Below are 8,100 nucleotides of genomic sequence, written 5' to 3' on the forward strand. Positions count from 1 at the left end.
GAGACGAATGGGGAGGCCCTAGAAGAAGGTGGGCAGAAGAGAGAGAGAGAGAGAGAGAGAGAGAGAGAGAGAGAGAGAGAGAGAGAGAGAGAGGTGCAGGTTTTGTGATTATATCAGCACCAGAGTAAGTGTCAGAGGCCATGAAGGTAGGTGATCGTGTTAAATCTTCACGGTTAATAAAGAAAAAACACACGCAGCCTTGATGAGATGACACGTAAGGGTCATAGCTCAGAGAGCAAACCTACTATTTCGTGATATGCAAACAAGAAGTCCAGGGTTTTGCGCTGCTTTGATGGGCAAGTCCCGTGACCCACCATCCATGTCAATTGTCAAGCTTTTCCATGTTCGTATTTCACATCGACGTAGCTCGTCACTGTAAGCTGGCACTCAAGCAAGATGTCCTCCGGATATTCCACAGCGCCGCAGTTGTCACAACATGAACAACATGGACAGTTTGGCCATGGCGAAAGAGAAGGCTGTTCGTGTGCGTAACGACTGTATAGTCGAAGCCGGCGATAGAGGGCCTCCAGATGCCGTGGTAGACATTGCGGCAGTCTTGATTGCAAAAAAGCTGCAGTTGCCTCAAGGTGAAGACCTGCTTCTATACCATTCTGTAAGTACACGGTGCTTCGCCAAAGCAGAAGCCTCACTTTTAGTGCAAAAAGAAAAAAACCGCTTTTATGAATGTTATGTGGTCATGGCCTTTACAGGCTGCCTTATCCACCTTTCCAGTACGTATTAAACCACAGTGTCCTGGAAGCAACTGAAATGCTATCACATGTCCGGCGTTCGGCATTATGTGGTGTACGTATGCTAAGTCCTGGGCATCTATCATCATCAGCCCTTAAACATCTCACGTTACTACTTTTGTACGAGAACTATACTGTGAATCTACGCATATCTACACGGATGGATCGGTCCTGTCAAACAGCTCCGCTGCGGCAATCGTGATACCAGCGAAAGCTACATCAAATTCAAGATGACTCACGCGCAAACATCGGCGGCAGCAGAGCTCGCAGCGCTATTTACCGCCATTCATTACATCGGTGATGAACCGCCGCACAAGTGGACGATCTTCTGCGATTCAAAGTCGGAACTGCAGTCTCTACTGTCACCTCTACGACGCGGACCGCACGAACAGCTAGTATTTCAGATTACAGAGACGATGCACCATACATATAAGTGGTGGAGGACATCAAATAACTTCCCAATGGATTCCAAGTCACTGCGGGATTATCGGCAATGAACGGGCCGATAAAGCTGCCCGTTCAGCACATACTGAGGACCACCGTGTACCAGTACCGTTCTCTGGAACCTCCAGTGCACCACGTCGCAACGGAATGAGCCACCATTTCAGGAATTCCGGACTATACTCCCTTGAACCCACATTAAGCATTCGAGTCCCATCAAAGCTTCGCCGTGGGGACGCCATACTTTTGCATCGACTGTGACTGGGCGTTGCTTTTACCAAAGCCTGTGCGTTCCGCATAGGGATGCCCGACACAGCAACCTGTGACCAATGCGGCCATGAAGAATCGATTGGCCATATACTGCCCGTAGTAGAGTCCGCAGAGGGAATTCCTTCGCCACGAACTCAACCAGCTAGGCGACCGACCACTATCGGAAGAAGTGGTCGGTTATCTGCGCTTCTTGCGATTTACTGGAGTGAGTGAGTGAGTGAGTGAGTGAGTGAGTGAGTGAGTGAGTGAGTGAGTGAGTGAGTGAGTGAGTGAGTGAGTGAGTGAGTGAGTGAGTGAGTGAGTGAGTGAGTGAGTGAGTGAGTGAGTGAGTGAGTGAGTGAGTGAGTGAGTGAGTGAGTGAGTGAGCTTAAGTCGGTTGGTCGGCCCCAGTCGCTCTTGAAGAAAACGATAGATGTTTGCAGACCAAAATATTTAAAGTATTTGTTCACTTAAGACAAATGTTTCCAAATATGATTCTGCTAAGGTTCATGTACAAACACGATCCTACTGCTTGCTCTGTTTATTAGCGAATCCTTCATGCGTTTATTCTGTTTTTTTATATACGTGTGCTATCACCTCCGACGACAGCCAAGATTTCCTAACTGTGAGTCGGCCTAGTTGGAGCAGATTCATTAAAAAAAACTTTTTGCGCGCAACAAGCAGGGTCGAAGAAAAGGAGCAAAACAAGGACGAGCGCTTTCCTCAGGAAACGGAAAGCGCTTGTCCTTGTGTTGCTCCTTTTCTTCGTCCCTGTTTGTTTGCGCACAAAAAGATTTCTTGCCCCTATTTAATAAATCGTGCAAGTGGAAATAGGGGTCTCACTATAATTATTGAACAAGAACTACTACTCACTTTTAGACGAACCCATGGCGCATTGCTCGCAAGTCAGCTATGGTTGCTTCGAAGTATCCCGACCAGACAGACTCCTGTATATAGCTTACACTTGCCTTGATAAATGTCTTCGCTCATACAACAACAAAAAGCACCTACGTAGTGACATCTGCGTAATGCGAAGATGTAACAGGAGTTTAGTCTCATCACATCCTCGAAAAGTGCTGCAGTGACTGTCGTCTGCTTGTTCCGGGCGGTAAAACAAGCAAGAAATGAATACGTGAACCGTGAACGAGAAGCCTGGAGGATACTCTATAGCCTCAATTAAGGAAATACGTCGAGTGTCTTCAGCCCACACAGATCAGCTGCGTGTTGCTAGAACAGAAACAAAACGAGAACATTGGAGTGAAAAGCTAAAGAAAAGCCTAATGAGCTGGTTCACGTTCGTCGCCACTCAGAATAATTATGTAAGGCAATCGACTAGAGTGATATTAGCCGAAGAACGTAACCATTATTGTTCACGTCGCAAATGAAATTTGGCTGTCTGCAAGCGCGCACTGCTTTCCATGTGTCGCACCGTTGAACATCCTGCTTCGCTGCTAGTGATTGACAGCTAACGGCGATGACGCCGATGGACGAGATCAGCGCTGTCAGGCGAATCGTGCTCTTCTCGTGCAAGCAGACTGACAAGCCGAACGAAAAACGAAGAGACAGAACTGATGCCCGAGGGGCGCTTGGTATTAGGGTACCTATGCAGAGGAAATTGCAGACGTGCGCTCATGAACGCGTCGTCTGCTCGCTTCTACCGTAACTTCTTGTGATTCGGCTGCCCCAAATATACACCGAACGCGATCGACTCTCTTCTTTGATCAGAAAAAAGACGCATCCTGCGATTACGAAAGGCACGTGTAACGGTACACGCGAGCGGTAGTACCGATACAATTCGCACATACGGCAGCAGTGAACGGCCCAGCCGCGGGAGGCCAGCAGAAGGTCGTTCTCCGCGAGCCGTCCGGAACCCAACGAACAGACGGCCGACGGCAAAGCAGCTTACGCACTCTACGTATAACAACGCGACCGTTGTTTCCGCGATGATGCACATAGGTATTTATGTTGCATCTACAAGGGGCCGGCAGCAGTCGCGACAGCTGACGTACCGAGCCAAAGCCGTAGTATATAGCGCGCGGTGACAGCTGTGCTGTGTGGCCCGGCCGAACGAACAGGACGGGTCCTCCCCCCTATACCGGAAAGCCGGCCGTAAATAAGTGATGAGACTGCTGCAGGCCTGCGGGCGTTCCATTTGCGAATTAGGCGTACGTCAGTGAGGGATCCACCTCCACGCGATTCCGTGTGCACTTCAACCTACTCTCCCGCCCAACCCTCCTCCCCCTCCCCCCCAACCCACACACACACGCACGCGCGTGCACGCATCGTATACTGATGTGCCCTGCTTGCTTCTTGTTCGCTTTCGCTTCGCTCCGCTGCATGTATGCCACTATACTGCCGCTGCTCCTTCCAGGAATGCCACTTGGCCATCAGCTTTTTACCCTCGCACTCGAGCACGCCTTGGCTGGTTGCAGCGCCGAACACCTTGCGACGGCATGACGTTAAGTGCGAGCGCATCCCTACCGTGGTCGACGACAAAGAGCACAACGGTCGTCTGGCCGTCACCGTCCTACGCCAATCACGTTATCAGCGGCATGACGCGATCAACGTCGAGGAACGCTCGGAGGCACGGAATGCTCCCAGATACGCCGTGTGATAGAAATTGGGCGCAGCGCATTGCGATGGCTTTGTTTCCTTCATTCCATTAGATATACCGGCTGCCTCTGACGCTTAAGCGTATAAGCCTACGGCTTTCCTTGTTCGAACTGTTGTGCACTGCGACAGGGTCAGCTACTTCAGCGCGCGACTCACTGCGAATTGCAGTCGAAACGGTTTGGATGATCTCATAACGCATTAATGCGGCTCTCCAGTTCTACCATGCTTCGCGCGATGCGACTGGTGGCGAATAACTTCCTGGGGCAGTATTTGTCTCTCTTTTTTTTTTTCACCATTTTCTTTTACCCTTCTGCAGTCGGGCACCAAAATTTTAATTTTCTTACACCACACTGCAGGTAAACCCATGTCAAGGAAACGCGGAAGCTCAATGACTTTGTTTCGGTATAATGCGAAGCACATATGCGAGATCCCGATGGAGAAGCAAACAAAATCAACTTCCACAGACGTTATAACAATGTCACGTGTTTGTGGTGGCACTGCTACTCCGTGCGCGCGGGTGCGCTGTCACGTGGTATTTTTCATATTTCGCGGGCTTTTTTTATTTGTCGGGAAAGGTGAGCAAACACGCGATGTGTACACCTTTCTGGGGAAACGCCATTTTGACATGTCTTACGGTTCCCTACAGCCACCATAGTTGACATCTCGACAAATAAAGCCACAAATATGAAGTTACATGAATACTTTCAAATTAATAAATGATTGGTTTGAAAACATAGCGCAAGAAAACTTGGATACCGACACACGGAACAGAAGAGAACGAATTCTACTTCCAAGTGTTCGAGCACGCATTCCTCACGCCACTTCTTCGCACGAAGATGCGAAGGCAGCGCGTTGCATATCATCAAGAACTAGCGCGCGGAACTATTTGATGATAACTAAGCCTATCATTTAGCTTACCATTTATACCCCGCTACAAAACGCTAATATTGTAACACTAATAAGCTTCAGTTGGTATAACACTACATGAGGCTTCGTCCCTTTTTCTGTCATTTGCAGCGCTAAATGAAACCATGCCTCAACGTCCCTGATCACATATGGCCCGGCAAAGCCAAGTGTTAGCTCACTACAACCGTACTTCTTTTTCGGACGTACCTTTGTTCTACGTACTTGCGCCAGAACGTCGTTCTGAACAGGTGCTTGCGTTGCGCCTGACTCACGCTCCTTGGAGCTCTTTGACTTGCTGTAGTAAACCAGAACACATTATACACTCGCATGGCATTCGCTCACACGTCAGACCTGTGGAATGAGAACAGACCAGTCCCGGGCTTATACACATCAGTGGAGTCATCCAAGTCAATTGGCCTGTTGCTACTAACAAATGTCGACGTATAAGGAATAAATGTCGCGTCAGGGCGTCACGTGACAGCCGTTCGCTAGCTCAGTATCGTATTATCACGTATACATGAACGTTTGTGTTGCACACATTTAAGCTGTTCTTGAGCAACGATGTGCTGAGGTTCGCGTTGAACTTCAACTTTTTCGTTTGTTTCTTTTTCTTTTCATTTCAGTCAGCCTGCATGGACGGGCCAAGGATTTTCCTCAATCATGCGTGTTCCGTTTCTGTGCGTTTATTTCTGGCCAGCAAGTGCAATTCACCTTTTCTTGTTTTTTGTTCTCCTTGCAGCGTAATTTAGCGAAAGAAGCTCATAGATTCACAATTTGGCCAACTGATGCATCGTGCCGGCTCTTCCAACTTGACAGAGTCAGCAGCTTTTTGAAGCAACCGCGTTACCGACCCTTATCGTTTTTGCCTTTTATCTTTACTGTACACAGCTGTGATGCTATTCCGTTTACGATGAGTAAGCGATACTGCCGCTCCCCAAGGTGCAAAGCCTAGCACTGCGCCAATCAGCTTAGAATACCGCTTCGCTTAGATGCGTGCACCACAGCACGAGCCGATGACGAGAACAGGCGCGTGTATACGCTTTCGTGTCGCTAAAAGGTCTTGCATTTCAAGCTCTCACAGGAGGCACCGCCTTTGTGAAGTTGCATGAGCCTTTGCGGGGCAGCGATGTAGTTACAGGCATACTACTACTACTACTACTACAACAACTACTACTACTACTACTACTACTACTACTACTACTACTAACAATAATCATAATAATAGTACAACTATACTGCTAGCTGTTACTGCTATATTGCATGCTACTGCTGCTGCAACCACTACTATTACTTCCACTAAGGAATATGATGGCGATATCACCCATATACCTCTGCTATAGTATACTGACGGCTATGATGATAGTACCTCTATTATTAGTATTAAGCTTTGTGTGGTGCAATTATTAACAACTATGCTAAGACGCCCCTTTCTCGATTCAAGCGAAGCGCTCTCTAAGAATGCTACGTTGTAACGTTGTAGCATCGCACGATAAGTGGTTGTCACGGATTTCAATTAACAGGCGAAATCGCTAACAGAATCATCAGAATGGTTCAACTTACGCGCTCAATTGGGTGCGAGCACCTAAATGCACGCGTCGTCTATAACTGAAACGCACCAGAAGGTCGGCTCGCCTGCATGCGCGTGCAATTCGAAATGAAATTGTTTTTCGGGCATTTCAGTTTTCAGTTTATTTTGAACCTTTCATTTCTAGTTTCGAGTCCATTTCGCTCACCTCAAATATGCTAATCAAATATGAATGTACAGCTTTTCCAAGAACCCGCCTCCACTCCATGCAGATATTTTCCTTTGGCCTCAATTTGCGTAAGCTTACGTCAAAAATGCAGACGAATCTCCAGAAAGCGCGTCTGCAAATCGTGCGCGTTTTGCACCGCAGTCAGATCGGCGGAGCACTGCACAAAACTAAGGTGGCGGAAAACGCAAGCGCTCCTAAAGCGTCCCCCCCCGCCGAGGCGCCCTCTCGTTGCACGAAACGTAATTACTCTCACCTTCTCCCACGCGTTCACGCCGCGGTCCGGTTAATTTGATTTCGCATTCCCCAAGAAATATGACGCTCGCGAGCCTTTGCTCTGTTCCTTCTTTCGCGGCCGATGAACTTAGCGCCTTAATTCGGCAGCGCTAAGGGAAAAAGAGAGAGCTCGCCGCGCGTCGGCAGCTTGGTGCGATAAATTCTAAATTCAACCGAGTAAAATAGCTTAATGATAATAATAAAAGAGAGATAGAGAGAAATGGTTGAATGATGGAGCCGCACGTCTGCAGTAGGAAGTGCGTTTATTCAGTGAATGGCCCAATATATCTTTCGCATTGTTCCTTTTCTTTCTTTCTATTAGTCGATACTGCGAGATAGCGGTTAAAAGTGAGGATACCGCAAGAGCCATGCAAGCGGGTTAAAACAAAGCGAGAATTGTTCTACCAGTTCTTTGTTAAACCACAGGGTTCTCACAGAAGGGCCAGTGGAAACCTTATTGGAGGACTCCGACTGCATGCGGTGACAGCCGCGTTCGTGCAGTGCTCATGAAAGGAAAGCAAAAGACTGCTGGCGACGTACGCCACCCCAAAAGAACAGCAGCATCTTCTCGTGACGTCACAAATTTTAACGGTGCACGGACAAGTCCACATTTGTCTATTAACTATTACGAAAATTAATTACGTAGCGTACTGAATCAGATTTCTTGCAGATGAATGTGTAATATACGGTAATATCTATTCTTTTTATTTTTTTGGCACACCCCCCGACTAGCTCTACAACCTGATCTTAAAAAGCTGTAAATTCATGGTGCTAAATTTCGTTAACGCCACTAAATCTCTCGAGGTCTAAATTCATGCATTTTACTAATCGAACTTAATTCTTCAAACATCCTGTTAAGCAATGCTGTCGTTGAACTTACTTCGAGCTATCAATACCTACCGGGTTCCGTTCCTGCAGTGATCTGACGTGGAAAAGCCACATCGACACCAACCTTGCATCTGCTAACCGTTGTCTTGGCCCCATCAAACGTAATCTGAAACACGCCTCGACGCACACGAGGACAGTAGCCTACACTACATTAATTTCGCCCAAATGTTAAATACGCGTCAACTTTGTGGGACCCAGACCAAGAGTACACTGTTCATGACAGTGAA

Source organism: Dermacentor andersoni, chromosome 8 (genome assembly GCF_023375885.2).
Source record: "Dermacentor andersoni chromosome 8, qqDerAnde1_hic_scaffold, whole genome shotgun sequence".
NCBI lineage: Eukaryota > Metazoa > Arthropoda > Arachnida > Ixodida > Ixodidae > Dermacentor > Dermacentor andersoni.